At 42.0% G+C, this 16,787-nt stretch overlaps 1 pseudogene across 1 annotated transcript in view; it reads right to left on the bottom strand.

Annotated features, from left to right (window-relative positions):
* The window catches only part of LOC101725336 (protein SGT1 homolog pseudogene), a 103,337-nt pseudogene extending 87,679 nt beyond the window's left edge, over positions 1 to 15,658 (bottom strand). The window contains exons 1-2 of the transcript XR_015439928.1: positions 14,901 to 15,658; positions 6,984 to 7,325 (exon numbers count right to left, since the gene is read on the bottom strand). The product of XR_015439928.1 is annotated as a protein SGT1 homolog pseudogene (transcript). The remainder of the gene's footprint in view (positions 1 to 6,983; positions 7,326 to 14,900) is intronic.
* Positions 15,659 to 16,787: the final 1,129 nt, after the last annotated feature.

Below are 16,787 nucleotides of genomic sequence, written 5' to 3'. Positions count from 1 at the left end.
CTAATGAACCCACTGAAAAAGAAATCAGGGAAACAATTCCATTCAAAATTAAATACCTAGAAATCAACCTAACACTGGAGATGGAAGGCTTCTAAAATGAAAATTGCAGAACTCTGAATAAAGAAATTGAAGAGGATATTTGAAATTGGAAAGACATCTCTTGTTTTGGAATTGAAAGAACTAATATTGTAAAAATGGCAATATCACCAAAAGGTTTAAATTTAATGCAATCCCTATGAAAATACCAACAACATCCTTCACAGAACTAGAAAAAAAAATCTAAAATTCATATGAAATCAGGAAAGACCCAGAATATTTAAAGCAATCCTAAGTAAAAGGAGCAAAGCTGGAGCCATCATAATAACAAATTTCCAGTTGCACTACAAAGCTATAGTAACAATAACAAAAATAACGTGGTACTGGCATAAAAACAGACACATAGTTCCACCACCTGCCTCACAAGTGCAAGGTCCCGAGTTTGATCCCCAGTACCCCCCCCGCCAAAAAACCCAGACACATAGACCAACAGAACAGAAACAACCACATGTACTGGGAAAATTGGATATTCACTTACAGAAAATTGAAACTAGACCCTTATTGTCCACCTTGCACTAAAATCAAATAAAAATGGATCAAAGACCTAGATATAAAAACAGAAACTTTGAAACTGCTGGAAGAAGCCATAGGCTTCCTGAATAGAACTCCAATAGCACAAGAAATATTATCAAGAATCAACAAGTAGAAATACACCAAATTAAAGAATTTATATAAACACAACACAGGAAACAATCAACATAGTGAAGATACAACCTATAAAAGATCACCTTCCCATTTGCAAAAGATCTATCTCCCTCTTTTCTATTACCTATCTTTTATTTTGCTCTTTAACTTATTTATACTTTGGGGATGGGGGAGCAAAATGGGAAATAAAAAGAATTAAGATGTGTTATATACCTGCACCAACTCCCCACAATGAATGTAATTATTATGTACTGCAAACATGTACTAATAAAAAAGATAAATAAAAAGAATATCTTAACACTTCAATAATCAGTTTAAAAAACCTTCAGAATGGGAGAAAAATTTTGCTTGCTACTCCTCTGATAGAGAACTAATATCAAGTATATATAAAGAACTCAAATATTAACTCCCCCCAAATAAGTGACTCAATAAAAAGTGGGCAAATGAACTGAATAGATACGTCTCAAAAGAAGTACAAATGGCCAATAAGTATATGAAAAAATTCCACTAGAAAGATGCAAATGGAAACAACTTTGAGATACCATCTGAAGCCAGTCAGAATGGCTATCATCAAGAACACTGAAAACAGTGAATGCTGGCACAAATGCAAGGGTCAGGGAGAGGGGATCCTTCTACATTGATGGTGGGGATCTAAACTAATACAACCACTATGAAATCAGTATGGAGATTCCTCAGAAAACTGAAAACAGAAATACCATTTAACCCAGTTATACCTCTTTTGGGTATATTCTCCAAGAGTTAAAGACACCACACTAAGTGACACATGCATACCCATGTGTATGGTGGCACAATTCACAATTGCTAAGCTCTGGAAAAAGCTGGATGGCCATCAACGAATGAATAGATAAAGCAAACATGGTTCACATAAACATGGTTCACAGTGGGATATTATTTAGCCATAAAGAAGAATGAAATCATTTTATCTGCAGGGAAGTAGATCGAAATCAAGATCATCATGCTAAGTGAAAGAAGCAGAGACACAAAAAGACTGCATGTTTCTCTTCTATGACAAACTTAATATATAAATAAATGAATAAGATAAAACTAGAAGGTAGACTCTTGGAGACGGGGAAAGAGATCAGGAGGAAGAGGGAAGAAAGGGAAAAGGGAGTAACGGGATCAAAAATGATCAAGTTATGTTACTTGCATGTAACAATTCCCCAACATTACTATTCCACACTGTATTAAAAACATACACTAAAAAATAAGTACTTAGAGCAAGGCATATTGGCACATGCCTGTAATCTCTGCACTGGGGAGGCTGAGGCAGGACGATTACTGTGGGTTTGAGGCCAGCCAGTGAATTCAAGACCAGCCTGGACTACAAAGCAAGACCCTGTCTCAACAACACCGCAACTACCTAATCCTGGCTTTGTGTATGTGAAGTTTTTGATTTGTTTTCAGCTAAACCATACTTTTGTAATTGTAACTTTAAAAAAAAGTCCAGAAATGGCATTAAAGGCTTGTGGCCAGCAATTAATTTTGTAAAAATAAAATGCGAAAAATGTGAATTTTCTGTTTTAAAGAAAATTAATTTTGTGTCCGAAATAGGCAGAACATTATCTAGACTTGGAAAATCTGTTCATGGTCATTTCACTTGTCATGTTAACTGAGAAGAAACCTCCCTAAAAGGATGACTTTATGGAGATGTACACTTTACTAGCCAGGAAATATTTTCCAGCATTCCTTCTTTAGAAGTTTATCCCTGCTCTCTATACACAACCATAATCAGACTGTTTTATGATGGCTGGTACTGACTCAGGCTACAGAGACAAGTAATTGTTGGTAACCATGTCAACCTATTGTGAGACTCAAACTCTACTACACACACACACACACACACAAACACACACATGCACAAACACACGCAATGGGAGCCTTCATTTTGCAGGTTGTAAAACCCTGAATCATTTATTTAAAGGGGGAGAGATAATTTTGTAATTGTGGATACTAATGAAATTTTATGTGGTTGATGATTTCATCAGTTACTTTAGTGTTTGACAACCTTGTTAGACTGCTTTCTAGAAAGGATAGATTCAGAACAACTTTTCATCCTCTGAAAATTATCATAAGCTACTTTGGTGAACATAGTAATTTATATAATCATCCAGCTTCTCTATAATGATTATATTTGTATTTCTGTAAGAATTTTGGCATTAGTATGAGCAGTGAGGTTTGAACAGTTTCAGAGGGATTAAGTTCAGAGAAATTAATTCATTCCAGGCAATAATGTGGAAAATCACGTTTGAATTTTCAATTAGAAACTGAGTCCTACAATTTACTTTAGCCTATAGTATTCCTTCATATGAACCAGTGCAGGGATGTAGCAAAATCCAATAATGGTTCTTTTATGTCATAGGCAACACTAGCAGAACTAAGCTATACATCCCAGTTTCTTTCCTTTTATGAGAAAAATATCTTGTGCTCGGAACAATTTTCCTTCAGTGGTCTTCCATAAGACAGTGGTTCTCAAACATGCATGAGCATCAGAATTGCCCAGACGACAGTTCAAATGCAGATCGCTGCCTGCCCCTCTGGACTTTCTGATGCTGTGTGTCTGGAGGACCAGGAATGTGCATTGTTAACAAATAACAAGTTAGAGCTGGTTCCCGGGAACCACACTTGAAAGATCACTAAAAACTGTGTGTGTGTGTGTGTGTGTGTGTGTGTGTGTGTGTGTGTGTGTACACAGTGATTCCTGAATGCTAACATGGGGAGGGAGGAGAGGAAGAGACAGAGGGAGAGGGAGGGGGAGAGAAAGGGAGCAAGAGAGGGAGAGAGGGGGCGACAGGGAGAGAGGGAGAGAGAGGGGGCGCACAAGTGCAACAAAATATTAACAATTGGTGAATCAAGATAACAGGCATTTGAGTGTTCTTTTGTCTTGTTGCAACTTTTCTCTGAAATTATTTAGAAATAAAAGTTAAGGTTGTACCATGAAATTCACACAGTATTTGGAAAATAAAGCAGGGAGGGAGGGAGGGAGGAAGGCCTGTATACAGAGTCTCCTCAGGCACTGTCTTTAGTTTGAATCATGTGCAATACTTAACCATCTGCTTAATTCCATAGTGAGTGTGTGTGTCGGTGTGTGTGTTACTGGGGATGGAGTGGTAGAGTGCCACTGAGCTACATCCCCAACACTTTATTAATTCTCATTTTGAGACAAGGACTCTAGATTGTCTAGGGTGGCCTTGAATTTTCGATCCTTGTGCCTCAACATCCTGAGTAGCTAGGATTACAGGTGGGAGCCACAGTGCCCAGCCTAAACTCTTTTCTTGATTCATCATTATCAGAACATGGCTCACAGAGTCTGAGCACACTTGTGGGTTTCTGGAGTGAATTCATGATTAGGGATTACAACATGGGCTTTGGATGAAGACAGTCCTAGATGTGATTCCTAATGCTGCCACTCACCAGTTCTGTGAAACTGGGAGTCACTTCACCCAAGCCTGCTGCTTTATGCTCCAGAAGGTTCCCATTTACAATGTAAACAAAGTCACTGATATGCTCTCTAGTTATGCAAGGCTGTGGCCCTGATTTAACCTTTCTGGACCTCAGTTTCCATATCAGTAAAAAGGAGAGAACAATAAGAATGATTATGGAGATTAAATGACAATGTTTAAAAGGAGTTTTGGTCCATAGTAAATGCTCAAGAAATGCCAGCAGTGTTGAGGAAGATGACAGGGTCACTTTGGGAACTGTGAATTCTCCTAAGTGGGAAATGGTCTCCAAGGTCCCTTCTGGTTTCAATGCTGTGAAACTCCGGCTTTCCATTTAAGAAACAACCTGACTCTTCTTTTTCATTATCACTGTTACCATTACAACTATTTTTATGGTTTTTTTGCTTCCTTAAAAGACCTTGATGAAAAGTTATGACTAATGAATACTTTTAATTATTTAACTTCTGTCCATCATTTTTCCGCCATGAAAATAAGAATCATGTTTTCTTTGAAGTGGGTCACTTGTAGGACCATAATTTGGGGATATTGAGACCCAGAAACTTGATATGCTTCAGCACATTTCATTGCTTTCAAGACATAGAGCATTAGGGATTTCTAGGAAATAAATATTTATCTGGTTACCTACTTGGGAAATGAACAGGTTGTTGTTGGAAAAAGTTTTGCAAGGCAGCAAATCCAGTTGGCCAGATGAAAATAAGATCAGAGAATCAGGAAGGGAATAGGGGAAGGAAGTTCAGTGGAGGAGGCTCTGAGTGGGCAAGTGCAGACACACACGCTATTCTGCTGGCCCCCAAAGACCACCGACAGAGTAGTGGCCTGGGGAATGAGGGGTTTTCCAGTCCCAGTTATACCTGAGTGTCCCTCAGGGGTTAGCAAATCATAGCCTGAGGTCTTCTGCATCCTCCTCTATCACAGACAGGGGGCTGGATTATAACAAGGGCTTCTCAAACTGCTTTTAAATCGTGGAGTCCTCTGTTAAAATCTGTTTTATGAGGCTCTTCAGAGGAGAATTAAATAAATGCAGAGAGCTGTGGAAGTTGGGTCTGTGAGTCTAGAGGTTCACTACACTCACTTCTTACCACTGGCAGCTTCAGAGGGAAATCAGAGGAAGCCTGGGCTCCAAGGCACAACTGAAAAACCCTGAACTGCACGAAGCCTCCAGCTCAGACGCTTCACCCTCCAACTTTGATCTGTTTCCTCAGAGATGACCACACCTGACATTACATTCCATAAAGTTTTATTCTTCCAAATCCTTTCATGGGCTCTTTTATCTTCTGACAGTGCTGCATGGAAGCCTTTTTTTTTTTTTTTTTTTTTTTTTGCCTGGTACCAGGGATCGAACTCAGGTCTTTATGCTTTCGAGGCAGGAGGCGGAACCACTGAGCTAAATCCCCGGCCCTTGGAAGCCATGATTAAGCTAACTTTGTTCATGGGAAAATTTTTAGTATATTCGCCAAAGGCTTTTGAGGAAGACAAGGTCAGGGTCAGGTTTAAAAGCAGCAGGCTGTGCCTCTGGTACAGACCGAAATAAGAGATTACTTTTAACATTTGTTCAACTACAGTGCTGTAACTCACAGTTGTTTATTTGATTCAGTTTTTTTTTTTTTTGAAGTTGTTTAATACTAACTTTCTACATAACTGTTTCCAGAGCCAGGAACTGTGTATGCTTAACAGCCATCAAAAATTTTACAGAATTGTATTCATTAGCTTCAGGGAAATAAATAAAGGAACGCTGGGAGGGAAAGCAGATGGTTACCAAAAAAATTCAGGCCTTGTAAATTCAAGGTACTTTCCTATGAGAAATTACAGATTATTATTTTCCTTGTACCTCTAGTCAGACAGGATAGGGACAAGAATTCTAGAGGGTTTCCATGGCAATTGCTGGGGAGGCTTGGCCCACTTGTAATGACGGGTAGGGCAGTATCTAGGTCAAAGGTGAAATTAAAGGGATTTATTATAACTTAGCAACACCCTCTGATTCTCAGTTATTCAAATAGCACCTGTTGGGTCTCATTTTCTAAATAGCCATCTCCTAGTTATCGGTGGTGGGGGAAGAGATGTCAAAGGCGACAAAGCACTGCCTTTCTCCGTAAGTTTTGAGTAAAATATGTATGAATAATAGAAGATCTCCAAAGGTGTTATTAATACAGGGTTTTTCCTTAAACAGCAGCTGTCCAATTAAGTGGAGGCAAGACAACAACTCTTATGAGCTGGGTTAATTACCAGCTTACTTGTACACCATGTAAGTGGAATTACAGCCCCGTGGCTAAGAGCATGGGTTCAGAGCCAGATATGTTCAAATCCCAGTTCTGACATTTATTCACAGTGTGACCCTGGAAAATTATCTGATTTTGCTGTTTCTCAGTTTCCTCATCTTTAAGAATAGGAAACGAAGGTATTTAGCTCACAGGGCTTTGAAAAGGATAACATGAGTTATTACATGGAAAGGATTTGGAACAATACATGTTAAGTACTAGCAAAAGGTATAAGCTCTCAATGCAGCTTTAAGTTCATTATTTTTGCTTTTTTGGTACCAAGGATCAAACTCAGGACCTTGCACTTGCAAGGCAGGCGCGGTGTCACTGAGCTAAATCCCCGGCCTGTTCACTAATTTTTAAACGGTGAAACTCATGAACTTGAGCTCGAGAAAGAATAGAGATTAAGATGCTACTGTTTTCTAGCTCTGTAATTCTCTCTCTGAGCTCATGTTTGCTCTCAGCAGCTCTCTGTTTTCTCATCTCCAAAAAAGAATACTGTACCTACCTGTTGTTGATACCATGGAGATGAGATGAACCCCACATTCAAAACCTGGTTTGGATGTTGAGCCTCAGGATGCACTAGAAATCTTAAGGATGTGAACGGGTTTATAATTCACATGGTGAGGACTGGGGTGCGGAGTCAGGTGGTTTTCCAAGCTGGTCCAAGAGTGGTTGAAGGACGTGGAGAACGAGTTTTCTGGCTTCTGGGTTTCCTGGTGGTGGAGTGGGTGGGATGAAGTCCTCCACTTTCAGCTGGGGTTCAAACTTCCTGTCAGGGCTGAAGGAGAAAGCTCAGCTCTTTCCTCACCTGGCCCACACTCCAGGCAGGAGGGGGAGGGGCTGAAAGCTGGCAGGGGCAAAACATCAGAAATGGAATCAGATTATGGATTATGTCACTTTAGGAGGGTGCTGTGGGGAATAAACAAGATTACACACACTCAGCCTGTAACTCAGTCACTAGAAGGCAGAAAATGCTCAATAAATATCACCTTTTAAAATAAACTTTGTTTCTTTAAAAGAAAACCTTTAAAAATGTTCCTTAAAAATTTAGGAAGCAACACCTGCGTTTTCCTTGTTCTTCTTGTTTATACTTGATATTTTTTTTAAAACTTCAATATAATCCCCATGTGTGAAGAAACAATTACCGGTAATCCTCTAGCAATCCGCTTTAAAATGATTGTCATGTGGAACACTCTTTCCCATAGAAACAATGCTATAAATAGAGTTAATTCCCAGAGGGACCTTCACATTCCTCCTAAACTGTAAGATAACTAAAATAGTCCTCCATGGAGCAGGGAGTGTTGAATCCTACGCCACCACCTGGGCCTCCCAGCACCCCAGGCCCCTAGTCAAGGTAATCATGGGTAAGCCTGAACCCTCAGATGTGTGGGGACTTAGTAAGGAGGAATGAGTGGCTACAAACTGAGTCTAGTGCAGCGTGGCTGGGCATGCCCACCTGGCGTGATGACTGTGCTTCCCAACCACCCCTAAATCAGACCCTCCTGGACTGTTAGGATTCACAGCTGTCCCACATCCCTGTGAGTGCTGCACACTGTGGGGGCCCAGAGAATGATCCTGCCAAATGTGGCATTTTGTAGCATACCAAGCAATTTTATCTAAAGCAAAAGAAAAGGCCTGAGAAGCATTCTTTCTCCTCTTACCCTAAGGCAGGGTAAAGGCCCTCTAGAATTTCCCATATCTTCATTAAGACTGACTTTGAAGGGAACACACTTCCCTTCCTTCCCTACCTGAACCCCCATTTTCTATCTCAGAAAAGGCAGAGGATGGACTGTTCTCACAAAACAGTGTCTGTCCCTTGAGCTCATTCACATTCCAAACAGAATGTCTCTTGGACCATTCCTTCTGCTAATCACTTACAAGCTCTCCAAATTGTTGCAGTCCCCCATTTTCCTCATTCTTTATAGAAAAGGGGGTACACAGGTTTCTAAATCATGTTAATTAAGTAGATAATAATACTCCTGGGACCCCCAACCCTGCTGGGCTGCAGTTTTCCCCTTTTGCATGTTAATGGATTTGCATGCCTTTTCTCCTATTTACCTGTTTTTCATTTTTTTCTGGCAAATCTGGAGAGGGCACAGGGGATATTGCCCTGAGGAGAGGATGTTCCCTTTCTCTGCCATTCTAGGAAAAGTTCCATTCAGGGGAGGAATGAGCACTCTGGCGGTGGCCTTAGCCTTGCCACGAGAGGCAGTTACCCTTGTTTCTTTCTGGAGCCAGATTCTGAGGCGTGGGGAGGCCTGGAGTAAGTGGTTGGGCAGAACTGTGTCTGGGCACTTGGACAAGGCTAGTCCAGCCCATGAACCAGCTCAGGAATCCACCCTAACATGGGTGTGAACACACACCAGTGAGGAGTTACTCTGTGTGTCATCTCTCTGGTCTATCTGTCCTCCTGTCCTGCAGGGCCGGGTCTTCCGAGCTGTGGGGGATTATGGAGGTGACTACATGCAAGACACATCTGCAGCAGTGTAACTGAAGGGTGGAAGATGAGGCTTTAGAAGATAAGAACAGCCATCTAAGGCCAGTGGAAGGGGCAAAGGACAGCTGGTACAGACTTGCCGAAGCAGAATGATAGCAAAATGACATCCTCACAGAGCATGTCTTGTGTGTCACCAACTGTTCTAAGCACTTCATGAACACAGTCAAACCTTCTAATCATACCACACTGCACTATTATGATCCTATTTTATAGATGCATGACATTACTTTGTATAAAGGGATTACCTAAATTCATAGAACAGTTCATTATTAACGTTCCTTGAGAACATGCCAGTAAAGGTTTCAGATAAAGACATTTGCTGCTCCTTTTAAAACCATATTCTTTACTTTTTACCTGTATAAGCACACCAAAAAACCCTCATATTATTGCATTAGACATTGCATTCAATCTTTCACTAACCAAAGAGAACCAGTGAGGTGACTTGGCTACCTGTTAGTCACCAAGTTGAGACGCCACACACCATGTTCTGATCTTACCTCCTCTAAGGTTTGCATACCCTAAGGTGACGGTCGGAAGAAGGACAGCTCTTGGAAGTGTGAGGGTTGGGATAAACATAGAACTGTCCTCCTTATCCAGAGGTCTGTGTAAGATAACAATGACAATGCCTGGATGGGTTAAGCAATTATTGGTTGCCATTATTAAATCATTAAATAGCTATTATTAATATTCTCCTTGGGAAAAGTTACTATCTACTGCATGGTTGTGGGAACTTTGTTCCATTTCCTACAAAATCACAAGTGTCTCTTAGTCTAGGGACTTCATAAATTCTTATTAAATCTGAATTAACATAATTTTAAGCCAACCTAATATACTCATGGACTGGACAATTTGTGGACATCTTGACCTTGTTTCTTTTTCTTGATCAGCTTAAGTTCAATTCTTCACAAGTTCCAATCCCTTATTGGCTCCAGTTGCTATCCCATTTCCTTCCTTTTGGACTTTTGTTATTGTTTTGGGCTGGGAGCTGAACCCAGGGTCTCATGCATACTAAGTACATGCTTTACCACTGAGCTGCACCCTGAGCCCTAGACTTTCAAACCTCTTAGGCTTGACCAAAGTGTTCTATAAGGAGTGTCAGCCTCTGGTTCTTTCTTGCCCGGTTCTGCAAAGATGGAAAACTTACCCCACCTGTCACCTTGCAAACAAACTCTATCATCAGCCTCACTGGTTTCTGCAAATATTAGACAGCTCTGTCACAGGTGGTATCCTGGGCTCTGGTGACATACAGTGAAGAAGCTCCCTTGATGTTGTGGGACTAGGGTGGCATTCTGAGCTGTTTCCTTCATTTACTGAGACCCTAGAGGTGGGAAGAAACAGAGCTAACTTCATCCAATGCACAGGCTACAGAGCCTTGAGGAGTTAGAGCCTTGGCTGCACCAGAAAGTGCCCAGACCTGGCTTCTCTACCATCACCTCTCCCAAGCAAGGCACCCCTCTTTTGCTGCTCACCTTCCAGCTGTGCCTTCCTGGTCCTATCGTGTGAGTTTTCTAGGGTACATATCATGGTCCACAATCAAATTAACCTTTTTCTTTCAGATGGAATTCTCTTTTTCATCATATCTCACAACTTGAGTTGCTAAAAGAAGAATTGCAATGTCTTTATTCTTTGGTTTCTCTGTGAGTCAAGTCCTGGGCTCCCAAAAATCATGGTCCCCCTAAAGAATGTGGAATGGGCTGGGTAAAATTGTCCTCCATTGGCTTAGCAGCCTATTGTATTTCTCTTCATCAGGATGCAAAGGGAAGAAGAAAAAAGCAGCTGATCATCATTCTACACTGACTTGTGTTTGTAGTCACTGTATGGCAGAATAATTTTTAACAGATGGTACGAATAATATGGCAATTGTTTTACCCTAAACTGATGGTTCCATTACAGGGTTAGCTGGAAGGCTTGTTCAGGCTTCCCTAAAGATGCAGATGCTGTTAGAAGATTATGCCATCCTAAGTCTACTACTTCCAGTAATTCTCTGTCATAAAAAAAATACTAACCTGTCTTTGTAGATGTTTTTGTTGTTCCCTTCTGGAATTTTTATACCTTGTTAAATATTAAGTATATAGTCCTTTACTTTCTATTCTACAGTCTTAAATTTATTCATTCTCCCTCTCTCTCTCTCTCTCTCTCTCTCTCTCTCTCTGTGTGTGTGTGTGTGTGTGTGTGTGTGTGTGTACCACAACTGAGTTACATCCCCAGCCTTCAACTGATGTTCTGACAGTCCAAGGAAGTTGCATTTCAGTCTCTGATGTCCAGTGCCCCTTGTACTAGGCTTTTCCCTCTGACGCTAAACAGTGAGTTCTTGAAAGGTCATTCCTGTTGCAACTCTGTGGCGACCCTGCAGCGTACCCCACAAGCTCTTTCACAGCTCTACTTGGACACACTGATCCCACTTTGTATTCTAGGCGTTGAGTATTTCAGAAGATGCCATCAAAGTTTTGTTCCATCACACTAATGCCTATGTGAGTAAAATGCATGATGTGTGATAGTCCCAGACTTTAAAACATCAAGCATTTTACTTGGTAAATGATTACTGAAACCGTCTCCACAATGTGACTACTCTTCTCCATTTCCTGCAGGCGTCTGTCAGAAAGGCTGTCAGGGGAAATATGCTCAAGGGTCATTTTTCCCAGCAGCTCCAGAGGCTGAGACAGGAGGATCACAAATTTGAGTCCCGCCTGGGCCACTTAGTAAGACCCGGTCTCAATGAATAAAAAAAGACTAGAGATGTAGCTCAGTGTAAATTCCTTGGGTTCAATCTCCAGTACTGAAAAAAAAACCTTCAAAAACTACATTATTTGTAAAGAAAATGAACACAATTTGAATATTTAAAAATTTATAAAGAAAACTAAGACCATTTGAACATTTAAAAGTCTGTTAATGACCATAAATCACAGTAAAAATTTCCCCAAACTCAGCAATTTTTATAGTTTTACAGAACTGTATGAAGATAAGTACAGGTTTTACCAACAAACTTATGTTTAAAAGTTAGCTGCCCTGGGTTGTCTTGCTTTCTCAGCCTGCCCTTCCTTAGGTGGCACACAAAAACTAAGGGGAAAGTTTTTCTAAACCTCATGAATTTTGTACCAAGAATGTCTAGAACTCATGTAGCACTTACTAGGTCCAGCTACTGCTTTATACCCTTGACAGAGGTTGGCACATTTAAGCCCCACAGCAACCTTGTGAGGCAGGCACTGTTCTTATACCTGAGGAAACTGAGGCACAGAGATGTTTTGACGTGTTATGCAAGATCATACCTTGGCACAGCCACGGATCACCTTGGTGATTAGGTACTTATTTTCTTTTTGAACTTGACTCGGCTTTTTTTTTAAATGTAAGTGTATTTTAAAAGAAAAGTTCATGTCTCCACTGTAAATGGAAAATCAGTATCACTTGCCATAAATGGGAAGTAACTATGAAAATGGATCCAACAGATGCAAAACAATGTTATTAAATCCTAGTTTGATTTTCTTGCCTGCCAAAGTCTGAGATTTACTCTCTATTAAGAGGAAGAGGGGTGGGGGTGGGTATGCAATGGAGAAAAGCAAGCATTATATAGGCATTGAAGATATAGTAAAACCAAAATATGACAGCACAAAGTAAAGAAAAAAGATAAAATAAGCACATATATTAATGCCAGAGTGAGACTTTCTTAACATAATCATAATGAATGAAAGGTTTTTAAACAATAACTTTATTATGCGCTCTGGTCCCTGTATCTGGTTTTCTCCTTGCCCTGAGGCTCAGTTTTCTGAACAAACTTGAAGGTTTAGCCATAACATTCATGGGGCCTGGCACATAACAGGCAGTATGATGAGTGGTCACTTCCTGGGGGCAGGGAAAAGGTATGCTAAATGCCTTAGCCCTGTGCCCCCTCTCTGGGGTCTTCCGTATCCTTCTTCTGTTCTAGATAATCAACAGAGCAGGGGCAGGCACTGAAGGAGGGCTAACAATTCACATTCAGCAGTGATAAAAGAGACAAGATGGTGTTTGGATGGCTGTGATGGGAAGAATCTGTTCATCTGCTAGGGGCCTCTGTGGGGCATAACAACAGACTAGAAACTTCAAATTTGACTGTCTTAAAACAGTAGGAAAATAAGGGGGATCCTCAAATCAAGTCCCCATGAGGCTACGAGCCTAGGGCCTGCAGGGCCTGCAACTTTACAATGGGCCATGAGGACAAAGAGGCAGTGGCGCTCAGGCCCTTGGTGCCTTCCCTCTAGGCTGGGCTCCTACAGCAGACCTGGATCCTCCCTTTAACACCCTGCTCCTGCCCCAGCCCCTTATAGACTCCGAAAGGTGGCTGGCATTGGAGACAATTACCCGTATCTCCATGGTCTGGGCTGCAGACCAATTTACAAAATGATAATTGGCTTCAGTTCTATCTATAATTTGCTAAAATGTTTGTAACTTTCCTTAGAAAAACAGAAAAATGTGACTTTCTTGCCAAGCTCTGATTACATCAATACTCTCAAAAAACAAATCCATACACAGAGAAAATAGCTCCACTTGGGACTTTGGTATGTCTCAAGGGAATTTTTTGTTCATGAGACAGCGCCTGCTGAGCTGCAGGCTGTGGAAAAATGACCTGGCCTTTACAGCCCAGCTTCCCTAGGAAGATAATGAGGGCAAAAATAAAATAGGAGCTTGAGTGATGGATGAAAAACCCCTCGCTGAGCACTGCAACTAAGGGCCAGAGTGTCAGGAATGTGAAGCCTGGAAATTCTCTCAGCAAGAGGCTGGGTGTGGGGCTGTGGTCTGGTGAGGGGACAGGAGGGATCACTGAGTCCCAGCAAGAACAACTACCCAGAATTCGTGGTCACAGCCACTGAAGTCCCATACTCATTCGTGGAACTCTTTTCAAAAAAAGCTTCAGCTATTTTTAGGGGAAAGTTTTTCCTAGGGAGGAGCAAACAAATGCCCACAAGGGCCCAGCTGGGTGGGCCTGAGGGTGAGAGACCAGGCAGGTGGGGCTGCAGGGGACTGAGGGCAGCACATGTGCAGCTCCTGCCAATCGTCTCTTGCAGGAACATGGACACAGATCTGCCAGATGTCTCAGTAGGAAGCACTTACTTTCTGCTTAGCGATGCAGGCCTTCCTCTTAGACTCTGCCAAGGTAGGGCACTAGAGGGAGAACAGATGACAGAGGTTGCAGGGAAGGGACTGGCTCCTTCCTGTTTGCATCACCCCAGCAATTACTTTGGCAGCAATAGCTGCCTTCAGTTTCGTGCTTTCCTTTATACTCCCAGAGCCAGCCTTAATGTGTGCCTCAAAAGTACCAGCAGCTATGAGGCTGCCCCTAAAACCCCAGAGCTGAGTTGCAGCTCCATGATTCCAGTAGGAACTTCACTCCACCAAGGGCGGCTACCTTCCCAAGAACAACCGTCACAAGGAACAGGGGTGGCCAGTGGGTGGGTGGTGCCTGGAGACAAAGGCCTGGCTTCTCACTTCTAGGTGGGACCTATCTGCTGGTCCATCAACTCCTGAGGACCCTGCAATATTGGCAAAAACCTCTGGCTTGCAGCCCCTTTGTGAGTGAGCTTCCCCTCTTGCCCACCTCCTATTGGTGCAGCTCCATAGAACCTTCTGCAGTAAACCTGCAGCCTGCAGTTCTTCCACTCTGAGTGTGTCCTGGAGCCCAAACCAAGCCACGCTGCTCTAGTTTGAAGAACAGAGTTCTCATACATGAAGCAAGTAAATAAATAGAAACATTGTTAAATGTGCCAAAAATTATTCAAGGAGAAAGTGGGAAGAAAGAAGTGAAGGTCAAAGAGTAAAGGCAAAGTAAAGAGAGAGGGAGAGTAATTGAGAGTCTACGTGAAATATCAAATGGAGATAAAAGAGTGTCCCAAAGCAAGGTGGCCACTAAGAGCATAATCACTTCCCAGGAGCTTTTCCATGAATGTCAGCACATACCTTTCCCCAGCACGAAGAAGCCACAGCAGCCATCTCAGCCTTCGTGGTCTATCAAAAGCAGGCTGATCGGAGGAACACTGCCAGGGACTTGATTTGAAAGGAACTTGAACTTGCTCCACCAGCAGAGGCCTCTATAGCCTCATGGGGGGATGCACACTTGTTTTGCTTCTGCATCTACATCTGCCCCTGGCAGGTGGCATGGGATAGCAGCAAAATGGCCTGTATTCCCACTCTGTTGAACAGTGCTGGAGTGACAGTTGATGGGATGCTCCTAAAGTCCCAGGTCCTGGGGAGAATGCCAACTTCATCTTTTCTGATACCTGCTTAGCCTCGCTAGAAAAGAGGACAGGCTGCAGCCGGAAGGACTCTGCACTTTCATTGTCTACTGCCTTGGCTGGAGTAGAAAAGAGAGGTGCTAGGTAAGGTTTGGCCTTTGTACTTTTTATAGGATACAGTACATGAACCTTAGCGGCCTGTCCTAAGATAACTGTGGGGAACATGCAGTTGCCCTTTTTATTAAAGTATAACACATCCATTTCCTGCTACCTTCCTCTGCTGCTCACCCGTGTCTGTCTCATCAGCAAGTTGGTCAGTACAAGTCAGAATCACGTCATAAGGGTAAGGGGTGGGAGACAGGGGTCAACCACATTGTAATCTTTAACTATATTACGTAAAAGCAACTGAAGAAAACTCATTTTAATATTCAACTTCAAAGAGAGGCCAATGCCAAGGGCATTATTGTAGTAACCCCTGGGGACATACTGGGGAATAATATGTTGAAGGGCATAAAAAGTGAAAAAAGCAAGATCTCTATTATCAAAAGCCAGTGTCTCTGCTGGCCCCTATCTGGTTTTAGGCCTGGTACTGGGCCAGGAGCAGAAGAGACAGAGAAACAACAAATGATAGAAGTGTGGGAGAGATCACATTATTTCACATGTCACTAAGTCACATCCATGTATGTGTATTCTGATTAATAGGGAAACAGAGAAGTCAGAGAGTCAGCCACTAGAGTGGTTTGGTTTGCTGGAAGCTTACTGTCAGATGAATAGCAAAAATCAGACTCCTAGTGAAGACACATGCTGCCATTACACACATGAACTTCAGCTGAAGTTGGTAGTACTTATTTGAATGGTTAAACAGATCTAAATGTCTTGGCATATTTCAAATAACAATGCTCACCCCCAGGCAATCAGGTATACTTTAAAAAATACAAAATTATAATGATACAATTATTGGTCATCATAACTCTTTGAAGAAAAATCTGGGACACAGCTCCCTTCATTTATCTGTTCAATGGTTGTGCCCCTGCAGAGTTCTACACTCTGTGACTGGCACTGTGAATGTCAAGGTGAAGAGGAGCAAGAGGCGCAATTCTTACTTTTATGTGGCTGGTAGTCTCACTGGGAGTAGAAACCCCTTAAGGCAAATATATATTGATAACTGTGTTGTGTATTAAGCTAGAAGAATCTAATCTTATTTAAGAGCCAAGAAAGGGCTCCCTAAGAAGCCAACAGCCTCCTGAGACTTCAACAAATAAGAGAGAGTTTGTATACAGAAAGATGAAGAGAGTTCCTGGAAAGCAAGACATCTCTAAAAGCCCAAACAAGCAAGAATACAACATATATGAAATAGCGTGAGCAGCCTCAGACGGAAAGTAGTGAATGGCAGGGAGGCAAGGTAGTCAAGGACCATTCCAGAAGGCCCTCTGTGACAGATTAGTTGTTTGTTTGTTTGGTTGCTTGGTTGGTTTTTTGAGATGGATCTTGCTATGTAGTCCATGCCAGCTTTGAACTTGTTATGTAGCTCAGGTTAGCCTCAAACTTGCAAACCCTCTGCCTCAAACTCCCAAAGTACTGGGATTATAGGTATGTGCTGCCATGCCAGGCC

Source organism: Heterocephalus glaber, unplaced genomic scaffold (genome assembly GCF_053883595.1).
Source record: "Heterocephalus glaber isolate CG9 unplaced genomic scaffold, H.glaber_assembly_v1.0 deba00001481, whole genome shotgun sequence".
NCBI classification, from domain to species: domain Eukaryota; kingdom Metazoa; phylum Chordata; class Mammalia; order Rodentia; family Bathyergidae; genus Heterocephalus; species Heterocephalus glaber.
Note: the sequence above shows the minus strand (reverse complement) of the source record. Positions and strands in the feature narration are given on the sequence as shown.